The 14,705-nt window shown below is 33.5% G+C and overlaps 1 long non-coding RNA gene across 1 annotated transcript; it reads left to right on the top strand.

Moving 5' to 3' along the window:
* Positions 1 to 11,829: 11,829 nt before the first annotated feature.
* Positions 11,830 to 14,389, top strand: LOC128922787 (uncharacterized). Its single transcript, XR_008471968.1, has 3 exons — positions 11,830 to 13,021; positions 13,084 to 13,456; positions 13,518 to 14,389. It is a non-coding gene; the product is annotated as an uncharacterized LOC128922787 (long non-coding RNA).
* The last annotated feature ends 316 nt before the right edge of the window (positions 14,390 to 14,705 follow it).

Here is a 14,705-nt window from a genome sequence, read left to right on the forward strand (position 1 = left end):
GATCTGTTTTTAGGTCGAATTCTCTTCCGTATAAGTAGGGTCTATAATATTTTACTGCCCATAATATCGGTAATAGTTCCTTTTCGATGGTTGAGTAGTTTTTCTCGTGAGTATTTAATGTACGTGAAGCATATGAAATTGGATGGTCGTCTTGTGTGAGAAGTGCGCCAATGGCAAAGTTGCTAGCGTCTGTAGTTAATTTAAATCTTTTTGTAAAAATAAGATATCTTAAAATCGGAGGGTTTGTAATAATATTTTTCAACTTTTCGATAGCGGTTATACGTATAACTTGGGTTATTAACGTTGATTTTTGTATCTTTTTTCAGATATGCGATCATTGGATAGGCTATTTTAGAATAGTCTTTTATAAATTTCCTATAGAAGCCGGTAATACCTAAGAAATATTTTATTTGATTTTGAGAAATTGGTAACTTTGATTTTTGAATGACTTCAACTTTATTTGGATTTGGTTTTATTCCTTCGGGAGTTAGTATATGACCTAGGAAGTCTGTTTCTTTCTTTAAAAAACTGCCTCTTTCTAAACGTATTTTCAATTTTGCTTGTTTTAATTCTGTAAAAATTTTCCGCATATTATCTATGTATATGTTCTTGCAAAGAAGTACTAAAAATCAAAATGTCGTCTAAGTATACAACGCATATCTTGTTTATAAATATATTGTGTTCTAACATTTGTTTTATTTGTTTTTGAATTTCTAATTCATGAATTTGTGGATACCTGTAAATTTTCGAATAAATAGGTATATCGTTTTTTGTATCATGAGTAAAAGAAAGATTGTCTATTTCTTTGAAAAATAATTCGTTAAATTCTTCGAATAAATCTTTTATCGAATGGCTTTCTTCGATATTTAAATGATTCAAGTTAAAGTTTTTCATATCACTGAATTCGAGTGCGCAAATTTCCGTTTTTTCATAAGAAATTCGTTGATCGAAATTAATTATGTTTCCTAATATGAGGGCTGCTATATATATTTCTGGCCTAGGGAACACTAAGTGTTGCCAGGTGCAATCTGACATTTCCATTGGAAAGTTTGACATTTTTTAGCATAACATCACTCAGAACGTTTTGTCATTTAATCGTGAATTGTTTTATTTACAGGGAATTAAAAAATTCATCTCGGCCAAAAAATGGAATTAACTCGTGAACATTTTCGTGCGATCATTTTTCACAACTTTCGACGTGGATTATCGCGACAAGAGTGCATCGATGAACTAAAATCTTTAGTGCTTTCTTTAAAAGCACCATCCTATAGCACTGTGAAAAACTGGTACAATGAATTCAATCGTGGCCGACGCTCGCTCAAAGACGAATTCCGTGAAGGTCGTCCAAAAACAGCCGTTGTGCCAGAAAACATCGATGCCGTACGTAAACTGATAATGCAAGACCGTCATGTAACATACCTTCAGATAGAGACATGCCTATGCATTTCTCCCACCAGCATACATTCGATATTGCATGGACGCCTGGCCGTAAAAAAGGTTTGTTCTCGTTGGATCCCGCACAATTTGACAATCGCTCAAAAAAGGCTCAAAAAAAGTGCTTCGAAAATTTGTTTGAGCGCATGCAAAAATGTATAAATCTTGATGGAGAATATTTTGAAAAACAATAAAACCATTTTCGTTGATAAATATTCCTATTTTCATTATTAGGCCAGAAATATATATAGCAGCCCTCGTATGTATATTAATAAATGTGTTTTCTACATAGATTTTAGATTTAAAAGGGATAAGAAAATTTTGTCCTATAATAGCTTCGTATTTGTTGCTATCAAAATCTATTATTTTCCATTATAAAGTAAAGTAAAGTAAAGTAAAATTCTTTCGGAAAAGGTGTTACAATTTTATATTTGATTTCGTTGATTCCGTTGATTGTTCCATAGCAAAATGGTTTGGGAAGTTTTTCCTTTTGAAAATTTTCGAATAGAGCGTTTGGTTTTATGATGCTAGTTGTTGAACCTGTATCTATTAGGCATTTAATTCTGTGATTTCCTATTGTTACTGTTATTATGGGGAGTTGAGAGTTTGAGGCGGGGTTAAAAAATTTACTTCTTTTTCTTCACCAATGTCAATTTCCATCAAATTTGAATTATTGAATAAACGACTTGTGCTTGGATTGTAATCAACACTCATATGGGAACTTTTAGTTTGTCTCGGTAAATTTGGTTGTATTTTATTTGTATAATTGTTGTACCCGTAATCGTAATTATTCCGATTGTTGTAATTGTTTCGATTAAAATTTGTATTGCGTATGTAATTATTGTTGTTCCCGCTTTGTTGTCTATTTGGTTGTTTGTTATCGATGTTGGTTTGTCTATTGTCTGAAATTTTATTATGTTCATAAAATCTACAATTTTTCTTGTAGCCTTCGTAATTTGCTTTGTTTTTATCGACATATTCTTGATGTCTATAATCTATCGCTCTTTTGTCCTGAAGCAATTTTAATTTTGAATATTTTACAATTATGTCATTTAGTGTTTCCGTTTCGGTTATATATGCCCTTATAGGCCCATCGACTTTCTCTAACAATATATCGACTAGGTCCCTATCTACATTTTCGGGTTTGTAAATGCCCGGTTTTAAAGGATCAAATATGTATATTTCGTTCATATCTGCTTTACATTTTTCAAAAATTACAAATAGTTCATTTAGATTACTTACTTTGACCGTCCTACAATAGTTAAATACCTCTGCGTAAGTTTTCCTTGGACGAGATCCTTGTAGAATTTTGGTTTTGATGGTTTCCCACGATGGGTTGTCCTCTAGCTCTCTCGTTCTTTTTCCAGCGGTGCCCAGTATTTTTCATTGTTTATAATATTGATGCAGTGTTGGATTAATTCCTGCTATGTGCCGCAGAGAGAAATGTTGGTTTCGACTGCTTTGACAAACGCTTTTGGTTTGTGGTGCTTCATTCTTCGGAATTGGTCCATGATGTCTCTTGGTGACATGTGGAATTTGTAGAACTGTTGTTGCATTTGGTGTTGGTTCATTTGTAGTTGTAGTAGATGTTGAGCTTGTTGTTGTTGCATTTCTTGTTGTTGAGTTTGTAGTAACTCTTCCTGCCTCACGATTGCCCTTTCCAGCTCGGCGATGGTTTGGTTTAAATTTTCCATTATTGTATAATAGTAGTTGTAGGTAAGTAGTTTTAAAGATGTGGTCCGCGTAGTGCGTCTTTTTGGATCAGTTGCATAAACGTAGAGATGTAGTCAGTCTCCTTTTTTTGTTTTGATAACGTTCTGGAAACTTTGTTTTTGTATTTGGTTTCTATTTCAGGATACAAGTTGGCTTCGTTAGTAGGCTGCTGTCCTTTATATTATTCTTCAATATTCTGATGGTTTTATTCGATTGTCCGTAGCTGTACATATTTTGTGTTTTAGAAATGTTTTATTTTTTTTTGTAGTAAATTGTGTTTTCACAAAAATATTTTAGCTTTTCTTAGTTAATTTTATTTTTTCAATATATTATATATATATATATATATATTTATATTATTATTATTGTTTTTTTTTTTGTAAAAATGCATTTTTTTTTATAAGAAGTGAAAATAAAGTTGGTTGCACGCTTCACTACTGTATGTTGAGAGTTGGCTTTAATTTTGTTGCCATGTGGAATAATATATATATTTTTTGAAACTTTAAGTTATTTTTTTTGGTGTCGCAAAAATATTTGTTTGTACTTTCTTTTTTTGGTTTTTGTGACGTTTCACACAACTGTTATAAAAATTGAGTTGCTTTTCTCTTTTTTTTTATCTGTACTTTATATACGTATATGTATATATCACAAGTGCAGGAGTGCACGTGCTATCTGCTTGAAGGTTATACCAAAAAGGGGATGATTTATTGACATAAAACAAATTAGTACAATAGCATAAAAGATAATACAAAACAAAAAGTCAAAATGTATTGTTGCATTTGTAATTAAAAACTTTTAAGCTTTATGGTGTTGCCACAATACCCTCCTCCTAGAGAGTCGTAGATGGTGTGAAAACTAGCTTAAGACGATCGATGAAAATTTAACGTTTTTCTGTTTTTTTGTTTGTGTCCCATAAACGGTGCTGATGATGATGGTCTAATGGAGTAATCGTAGAATCATCATTAAGGCGTGGGCGTAAGTTTTGAGATTTCGTTGAACTGAGCGTAAGACGTAGCACTAGACGCATTCGTTTGTTGTTACCAAGACTTGTGACAACCGGCTGATAACGTTGAAAAAAACTGGCCGTTAAATTGCTGCGTTTATTGATTGCATAGCGGGGCCGCAGGCGATGAGAATTAGCATGTCCTAGGGTATCCTCGGCATTAACTTAGATCTCACGTAGACGAAATGTGTCAAGTAACACACGATTACCTTCAGATGTGTGCTTCGTAGCGTGTAATGAAGGGGCGGTGAGAAGGCGCCCGATCCGTAAGCAAAATACGATCGTGGGCGTTGCGGTTGCCGTGAGGAATTAGAATCTCTAACGATGATCCTGTCCCAATGCCAGCCTATGCGATAGTGAGTTGGTGCGTACCAATGATTGTTGTTTGATGTAGAATCTTAGTCGTTGAACTTGGTGACTGTTGATCACTATCCATGTACAATGGTGAGTCGATTTCGTTAATCGGGATGCGCTGTTTATGATCGATGATGAGTGGCGGCGAGTATCACTCCATTGTGTGTGGTGTGGAATCGGTCGAATTCCTCGCCACTCTGGATGTGTACTGACCGGTGAAATTGTCGATAATTTTAAGATAATTGTAATTAGGTTTCGTAGCAGAAAACTGTGTGTGAAAAAACACGTGAGGCTTCAAACCAAAAGTCCATCGAGTAGAAGTAGGCCTCAATATTATCCTCTGATATCTCCGGCAATTAAATCCGTGTCGATATGTTTTGCGTCGAAAGTGTTTCCCCATTGCTGTTGGTATCCGTATTGATAATTTTCGCGTTTAAAGTATTTTAAAAAACGTTCGAGGGTCACCAATATAGCACAAGTGCAGGAGTGCACGTGCTATCTGCTTGAAGGTTATACCAAAAAGGGGATGATTTATTGACATAAAACAAATTAATACAATAGCATAAAAGATAATACAAAACAAAAAGTCAAAATGTATGGTTGCATAAGTAATTAAAAACTTTTAAGCTTTATGGTGTTGCCACATGTATATATATACCGCAATTTCCGTTGTTACTGTTTTAGCGCATGTTGCAAGCTGTCAATTTTACTGTAGTTTTTTGTAAGACTGTGACTACGTTACGCAATAGCACTTTTTGGCGGAATTTTAAATTTTTTGCAGAAAACTTTTTTTGTAACGATTTCCTTTGTTTTATAATTAAAGATGATTTGTGTATTTGGTTTCGTTTTCACTAAACTTTTATGATATTTAGCGCATATTTTTACTTTGAGTTCGATTTTCACAAAAATTGTTCTTATTACTTTATTATTATTATTACTTATTTTCACTGTATTTTTTTTAGAATTTTTTACTTGATTTTTGCTTATAAGATTCCTATTTATTTTTGAGTTTCACTGCTTATTCACTTTCTATATTATTTTCACTATATTTTTTTTAACTTTTCCTTTTTTTTAAGATGTCTTTATTTTTGTGTTTCACTGTACTTTCGATTTTTATAAAATTTGTACTATTTTCGCACTTTTCTTTTTTTGTAAAATGTATATTTTAGTATTTATTTTAAACTGTTTGCAGTTTGTTCGTCTATTTTTCTCGCTGTAACACTTTTGACATTTTATTTGGTTTTTCGATGTAAAACTTAAATTTTTCTTGGTTATATTTTATTTTTTGTTAGACTTTCCGTTAAACATTCTATTAAACTTTCCGTTACACTCTGCGTTAAACTTTATATATGTGTTCGGTTGTACGTTTGTCCGTTTTCTTTGAGCTTCTGATCAAAGGTTACCCAACTGCGCCAGTGACCTTTACGGTTTTCGACCGAGTTATTTTGAAATAAGAAAATGTTCTTTTAAATTGAATTAATGCTTTCGCGGCGACGCCAATCTTAAGATTGTCTAATTGGAATTTAAAACGGCATATTACATATGTAATAGCTATTGACAAGAAAAGTGGCGTGACCGCTTACATTTTGTATGTATGTGTAATTCAGTTAAAGGAACAGGAATTAGTTGAGATGTGGAACATCGTTCAGTTTGGCTTATTATAATGTAATAGATTATGCAATGTATTTATTAATTATGTTGCATTTACATCGAGATAGTATTGTAACACGTAACTCGCGCCTACTACCTTCTACTACAAAATTGAAGCAAAAATGAGATCTGTCTGCTTACCACACTATACACGTTGCTACCCGTCGCAAAGGGGAGCAGAAAAATTTAAACATTTGAATTTTGTTCATACTTGTATGCATACTTGGAATATAGTATGCATACCCGCCTATAAACCACGCGGCGTTAGGCAATACTTGTCAAATAGCACAGACATGGCTGCGAGTGTATATTATACCGAAAATACATGTGCAGTTATTCTGCATGCAGATCTACACAATTTTTTCGAGCCAAACTACAAGCTTGTTATCGCGTAGCCGTGCTGTTGTCAAAAAATCTGTGGCCATAATAACGCGTGTATTTTAATATTTGACAGATGTCGCTCGTCGCTTGTCAGTTTCTATGTGTTCAGCACATGAATGATAGAAAGAAACAACCAAAGTTCTCGTGTGTTTGAACAACCCTGCAAGACGAGTAGAGTTACTTATCTTATGGAATATTGGTTACCAGTAAAGAAAGCTTGTATTAATTTTTCGGTCTCTTTTGTTCTAGCAGCAGGAAAAAAGTACCATTTCTCCTCTTTTACGGCATATCGGTGTGATTATCTTGCTCGCTCCCTCTCATTGATTTTAGTGCCAATGCTGCATATATCTTTCTGCTCTAATTTTTCTTTGTTTTGGAAAAGCATATGTCACTCTGTGGTTAGCAGAGCCCCCTGTAGTAGTTTTTATTTTAATCAGCCTTCTATCAGTGGAGACTGTTCGATTTATCATTTTCAGGGTAGCCCTTTAATCACAGGTATTGGTCATTTGTTGGGTCACCGTTTCGTTACTTAAATTTTCATTCATAATGTTCATTGGTCTCCATTGGTCTTCATTCTATAGGTCACCTACTTTTCCGTTTAAAAATGAAAAATTGAATTTTTTTTATTTTTATTTTTATTTATTTAATTGTATGAGGTATTTACATTTATAAATTGGTATGGTATTTAACATTTTTAATAATTATTATAGATTAATTTTTAAATATTAACATTTCAGTAGAAAGTATGCTTCGGATACCACAATCGAAGATATAAAGTTTTACATCTCGTCGAAATTAAAAATTAACGATATTGATATTGATGTCAGAAAATTTAACTTTAAATACGAAAGAAACATATCTTCTTTCAAGATTGGCGTTTCAGCTGTTAATTTTCAATTGCTACTTGATGAATCATTTTGGCCACCTGGTGCTTTCGTGCGCGAATTCGAGCAAAAGCAACAAAAACAAACTGTAATTGCTCATATTCCAAAAAATGCCGCGGATTCAAAAAACTAATTATAAAAAATTCATTACAAATTCACTATCAAAATGTAAGGGGTTTAAATACAAAATTAAAAGAATTGTATTTGAACAGCACTAATTGTAATTTTAAGGTCATCGCTTTTACTGAAACTTGGCTTAAACCTCATATCTTTGATAACGAAATATTAAATAGTGAATTTCAAATCTTTAGATGCGATCGACTGAACAGAGTCGGGGGGGGTGTACTATTTGCTGTGCATTCTTCAATTCCATCTGAAGAGGTAGAAGTTCCTCATGCGGACTTTATTGAATTTAAGTGCATACGAATTTGTATTAATAAATGTTCTATTTATCTAACTTTATCTTATATTCCGCCTCAATCGGACTTATCTGTATATACGCAGCATGCTTCTTTAATAAATAATGTTTTTTCAATTGCTAAGAATACTGATTACATAATTGTTCTAGGCGATTTCAATTTACCGTGTGTATCTTGGAAATCTGTTGACGATTGCATTACCCCTTTTTGCACTCGTTTAAGCTTTAATGAGTTTTTGGAAGAAATGTCTGGGATGGGTCTTAACCAAATTAACTTAATTCCGAACAAGTTTGGTAAATTCTTAGATTTGGTCTATGTTGATAATTCTTCAACAGTTTCTGTGGTCCGATCTGATCCTTTAGTTTTGCCAGAGGACTCTTATCACCCTGCCTTGGAAATTAATATCGAAATCATAGACGAATTACTTGTATGCAACAAACAGGACCTTTGTTCTCGGTTCAACTTTGCGAAAGCTAACTTCAAAAAGATTAATTGTGAACTTTCTAAATTGACTTGGCCTGATTATAGTGGTAATATTGAATTAAATGTATCACATTTTAATGAAACAATTTATAATATTTTTGAAAGATTTGTTCCGAAATGTTTTATTATCAAAAGAAAAAGTTCAAATTTGTGGTATTCGAATGAGCTATGTAAATTAAAAAATAAAAAAGCTCGTGCTTTTAAACTTTATAAAAGAACTGGAGCTCTTGTTGACTATTTAAAATATTCTAAATTGCGTCGTCAGTTTGAGGTACTTAACAAAAAATGTTATAAAAACTACATAATCAAAGTAAAAAATAATATTATTCGTAATCCGAAATTGTTTTATGGTTTCGTTAACTCCAAACGCAGGATTTCAAATTTTCCGTCCGCGATGAAATATAAATCAACAATGTCATGTGACAATTATATTATTTCTAATATGTTTGCAGAATTCTTCAAATCCAATTATTGTTCAAACTACCCTATGAATGTGCCATATCATCAAGTGTTATGTCCGAGTACTGTAATTAATACACCAATTATTTCTGAAACAGATGTCTTAAATTATTTAGTTACGTTAAAAAATTCGTTTAAATATGGCCCTGATATGATTCCCTCAAGCTTTCTTAAAAATTGCGCAAAATATATCTATCTGCCCTTAACTAAGCTTTTTAACCTATCTCTTAAACAAGGTATTTTTCCGTCAATGTGGAAAAACTCTTTTATATTACCTTTGCATAAAAGTGGAGTTAGATCATCTGTTGAGAACTATAGGGGGATAGCTAAAATGTCAGCTATACCCAAATTTTTGGAGCTATTGTCACTGACCAAATAACTTTCTTAATCTCTCCTTTAATTTCATTCTCTCAGCATGGATTTTGTAAAGGGAAATCTACAGTAACTAACTTGCTTGAATTTGTAAACCATGTGTCAATGGGTTTTAGGGATAATAAGAATACTGATGTTATATATACAGACTTTAGTAAAGCATTCGATAGAGTAAACCACTCAATTCTTTTGCAAAAACTGAATCTTCTTGGTTTTCAACCAAGACTTCTTGAATGGGTATCCTCATATCTTACTAACAGAAAACAACAAGTTTTATTTAATAATACGTTATCCGATTCAATTAGTGTCACTTCAGGGGTTCCACAGGGTAGTCATCTCGGCCCGATTCTGTTCTTGTTGTTCATCAATGATATACCTTCAGTAATTAAGTTTTCAGAAATTTTATTATATGCGGATGATGTAAAACTTTTTAAATCATATACTTCTCATAAAGAAAGGACTGAGTTGCAATCGGATTTAAATAATTAAGTTACTTGGTGTCACAAAAATGATATGCCACTGAATCTTAAAAAATGTAAAACGATGTGCTTTTCCCGTAGAACTGTTGATCTTTCCCCTATGTAATAAATAACTTCAGTTTAGAGCAAGTTTTTAGCTTTGTTGATTTAGGAGTTAATATGGACCCTAAACTAAATTTTAATTCTCATGTAAATTCAATTGTCTTAAAAGCTAAAGGTGCTCTTAGCTTTGTTAAACGTTGGTCTAAAGAATTTAGTGATCCGTATATTACTAAAATTCTTTTTACAACATTGGTACGGCCTATATTGGAGTATGGTTCTGTGGTATGGAATCCTAGCTATCAATCCCATTCTGATAAGCTTGAGTCCGTTCAAAAACAATTTTTACTTTTTGCTTTAGGCCACTTACATTGGGATTCAAGATTGAATCTTCCCCCGTATACTAGTCGTTTAAAACTTATAAGTCTTCCCACACTCACTAGTCGCAGAGAAATGCTAGGTATAATTTTCCTAGTAAAACTATTGAATGGCTTAGTTTGTAGTTCATTCCTTTTGTCTGATATTAAGTTTAATGTCCCATTGCGTTCATCCAGGCAGTTTAGACCATTATTTCTAAAATCTTCTAGAACAAATTTTGAGTTAAATGAACCATTCTGCCGAATATGTCATGATTTTAATTCGCATTCCAGCACATTTGATCCATCTGACTCAATATTTAGCATCAAAAAACTATTTTGTCTTCTCTTAATAAATAATATTCAGAAATTTTTAACTTTTTGTTTTTATATATTTTTAAATCTCAGCTGTTGAAATGTTTCTTTCTGTAGCTGAGCAGTTTGAGAACCGGACGCTTAAAAATCTCTTGCCTTTCTAGACTCGGCAAATTCCGCTCGTATGCGGACTGCGCCCCACGCGTCGGTTGGGCGGGAGGAGGGTAATCGTTTGGGTTAATAGTAAACTTTCATTTTTACAAACGTTTTTACTGCTATCATTTACACGTTAACAAAATTTACATATTTTACATATAAAGTTAGTATTAATCATTAAATTTTTATAATTTACAATTTCTCAAAAGTTTTAAGTATTGATTTTTTGTGTTGTTATACAATACAACTTAAATTTCATTACTATTGCGATTGTTCAAAATTTATAAGTTACAATTTTGAAAATGTTAAATTGTAAAATCAGCCTAATAATGCCTCTTTAATCAAATCAGAAGCAAGATAAACAACTTCGGCGCCTGAATGTTGTTTTTAGAGCTCTATTAAATATCCTTTGAATTTGCCAGACCGCCAATGGCTAGAATGCGTTCGTTTAGATATAAGCCACATGTGTTGCTACGTTCAATATTCATTGGAGAAATCTGAAAGTAAATTTATTAATATTAAACAATAAAGTTGTGTTTACCAGTAACAAACCTTTGTCCACACATTTTTGAATGGATCATAAGATTGCACACAAACGCCACCATCATTTTTTGTACCGCCTAACATATAAATTTGGCCCCTTGCTATTGTCAACTGGAAAAGGGCATAATAATTTATTCGAACTTGTGTATGTTTACCGTCACATATTAGTACTTACACCAACATTACCGCGTGGTTCCAGCATATCAGCACATTGTGCCCAAGTATTGCTCACTGCATTCTAATCGGCAAGTGGTGTTCCTGCAGCTGACAAGCCACCAAAAACGTATATTTTATTCTCAAATACCGTGACGTTTGCTTCAAATGGTGGTTTCAACAAATTGGCGACCTGCTGTCACTCTGTGCCGTTATTGTCTAACCTAAATGATAAATTATTATTATTTATTAATTCATTATTTAATAAATTAATAGATTTATTAAGTAATTAATTAATTTAAAAAATTTCCTCATACCTATATACAGTGTCCAATGGCGCAGCTGCATTGTGCACATAACCTCCCAAAACGTAGATGCTTTCATTCAATAGCGCCACATTCCTGCCCCGTAAGTGCAGTGGCAATGCAGGCATGCTCTCCCACGTACATGTTTCCAAATTGTATTCCTCAACATTATTAGTGCTTTCAGACTTGTCATTGTAGCCACCAATGGTATTCAGCTTAAGCTTTAATTTTTCCTCCTAAGTTTGCAAATATCTGAAAAGGATAATAAAAAGATAAAAGTATATTCTAACAAAAGATTTTATGTTTAGTATATACAAAAGTTTTGATATTATCAACTCACCCATCTGCCTAAAGTGGCATAATCCTTGTTCTACTTCTCTTTTTAGTTACGCATGTACACACCAGATGTGCGTTGCAGCTCGCTTTGCCATTTTCTGCAGTTATTTCTTTAAAATAAGCTACAGCATCCAGTCAACAATAGTACCGCTCTGTAAAGAGAAAATTAGATATATTTCGGAGCGCTAGTACAAATATTATGTTGATCAATGTATATGCGTATGTGAGAGCGCTAGTACAAATATTTTGTAGATCAGTGTGCATGTGTATGTAGTGCTGATATATAACAGGACACTGTTTGTGCAGCTGCGTCTTTTGAAATAGGCGACGCATTAGGCGGCATGTCAGAAAACAGAAATGGAAAATAACTGTTACTGAGTGAGGTCTGTTCGCTTTCAGCTGAGAGTGAAGAAATATGCAGGAACCGTTATGTACTTTGAGTATTGTTGAAAGAGCGAATTGAAATAAAAGGATGTTGCGTCTTATGAGTAGTTGATCAGTTGGTGAAGTGACGTGAAAGCGAACAGAACTCGTTGTGTGTGCTATTTAGTGTGATTTTCATAAGAGCAAATAAACTTGCTGTATTTTATCAGTTAAGAAAGAAAATTAATAAGAATAGTATTGAATCCGATACCAGAGGATTCTACATATATATAAAATAATATCAGTAACAAATTATTAATACGCACTTACATCCACTCACTTCAAATTTTCTTTTCATATGAAAGGCGGCCATGGCGGAGATTTTGATCGGTTCATTGTAGCACGTGCATCTCTCTCTTATACATACAAAAATTAGGGTTAATTAATGTTACCACTCTTACTACCGAGATTGCCATTTAACTACAAAAAGTTACTATTGCGTATGTGTTGGTAAAAGCTTAAAAACTTTGTATGTGTAGTGGTGTATGAGTTAGCTCCGTCTTGTAGGGAAGGCTATATCATGGTTGCTTGTGAAGTATTATTTTGCGTGTTTTATTTAAATCAGTGATCTGCAGCCTAATTAAAGCTTAAATTATTGATGCATGCATTTTTAAATAAGTAAAACCTAAAATAAAAGCATTCTAAAGCCGAAATATGGAATTGAAGGGGGTTATACAGTAATACTTTATCGCACTGTTAATTCGAAGTACGCAATTGAAGCTACGCCAACGATGGTCAACATCAGGGGCGAAACCATTGAATACGTAAATAATTGTTGAATCTAATAAATTACCTTGCCTTAAATTCTAATTAATTTTCAATACAGATATTTTAAACCTCATATGGCGCGTTAAAGGTACGCAAACTTATTGGTGTCACTTATGGTAGCAGCGTAGAACTTTCGAAGCGATGGAATATGTGCTGCAAGCAAATCCAGAGCTATGGATACAAACGCTGCTACATCAAACACAAATCATTTACACACCAGATATTAGGTTAAATGTCACTTTTTTTACGTGCAATTAAAACTTTTGATCAACACAAGCACGTGAAGAATTGGAACGACATGGTTTGGGTCCTAACCGTTTATCATCGCGACGTGTGTCAACTGGGTTTTTCCAAAGCAGTTGCAGCATTTTTGGACTTACCGGCAAATCAGTTGGTCGTGCCATTAGCAGCTAAGACACAGAAATTAAAGGGTAAATTTAAGTGAATGTTTGAGATCATAGAAATTTAAAAATTTCTTCTATGTTCAATTAGGATTTTTTTGATTCATTTTCACCTTGTCCATAGTAGCACCTGTTGGCAAGAGTGATTCTGCGTTGGATTTCCAGGCTGACATTGTTCTTGCTGTTAATGCTGGTTCCCAGGTAGACGAAATTATCTACAACTTCAAAGTTATTACTGTCAACAGTGACGTGGGAGCCAAGACGCGAATGCGCTGACTGTTTGTTTGATGACAGGAGATATTTCATCTTGTCCTCGTTCACCACCAGACCCATACGCTTCGCTTTGGATGAATCTAGTACTAGTGAAATTAATGAAAGAACAGATCTTACAAAAACTCCTAAAGAAACCAAAAGAGTCCTCACATAATGTGCGCAGCTTACACTTCCTGGCCGCACGGGGTATTTGACATTTGCCACTCTTTCTCCAGCCTTTGTCAGATAGCAAAAATTGTTCAACTATTCAATTGTTTTACATATGTATATAGTGTAGTACGATAATACATGTATAAATTAAATATAATAATAAACGCCTGAATGGATTGATATTTTCAATAAATATGAAATATAATTAATAATTTTGTTATTAAATTCTCATTTGGGGGTCGTCATCAAAAGGGGGGTTTCTCATCCGAGGCTCGGTGTTTGTTTTCATTGGGGAGATTTTTTTATGTGGTGGGTCCCAAGCCCTACGCACAACCGCACAAGCGGGCTTCGCCTTCTCACTTTAGCTCGCCTCCAAACGGATGTCTGTTAGCTACCCAGGGGATACTTGGTCTAAAACCGGAAGTCGTGAGCTGCTTGAGTCATATGCAAAAGAATCGTTCCTGGCCACTCCCAAGTGAATGGCAATCAGAAACTTTCCTCACTTGCGTGAACTTCTACATATGACCCCATCCCCCAACTTCTACACACATTTGATGTATGTACGTTTTCTAAATTTCTTTTAATAAATTTTGGTTCTTCTTTATAGTATAGTATAAGTAGTATAAGTAGGGTCTATAATATTTTACTGCCCATAATATCGGTAATAGTTTGAATTTGAATAGAATTGAAGAGGGTTGTTCATAAATATATGAACATGAAAGTCTTACTACATTAAGATTGTATTATATGTAGAACATTATATTTTAACACAAATACATTAATACATAAAAATATACATGTAAGCAATAAATTAAATAAAAAGTATATACATTCCACTAAATGTCAAGTGCAATGG

The sequence above is a fragment of the Zeugodacus cucurbitae genome, chromosome 2 (assembly GCF_028554725.1).
Source record: "Zeugodacus cucurbitae isolate PBARC_wt_2022May chromosome 2, idZeuCucr1.2, whole genome shotgun sequence".
In the NCBI taxonomy this organism is placed as follows: Eukaryota; Metazoa; Arthropoda; class Insecta; order Diptera; family Tephritidae; genus Zeugodacus; species Zeugodacus cucurbitae.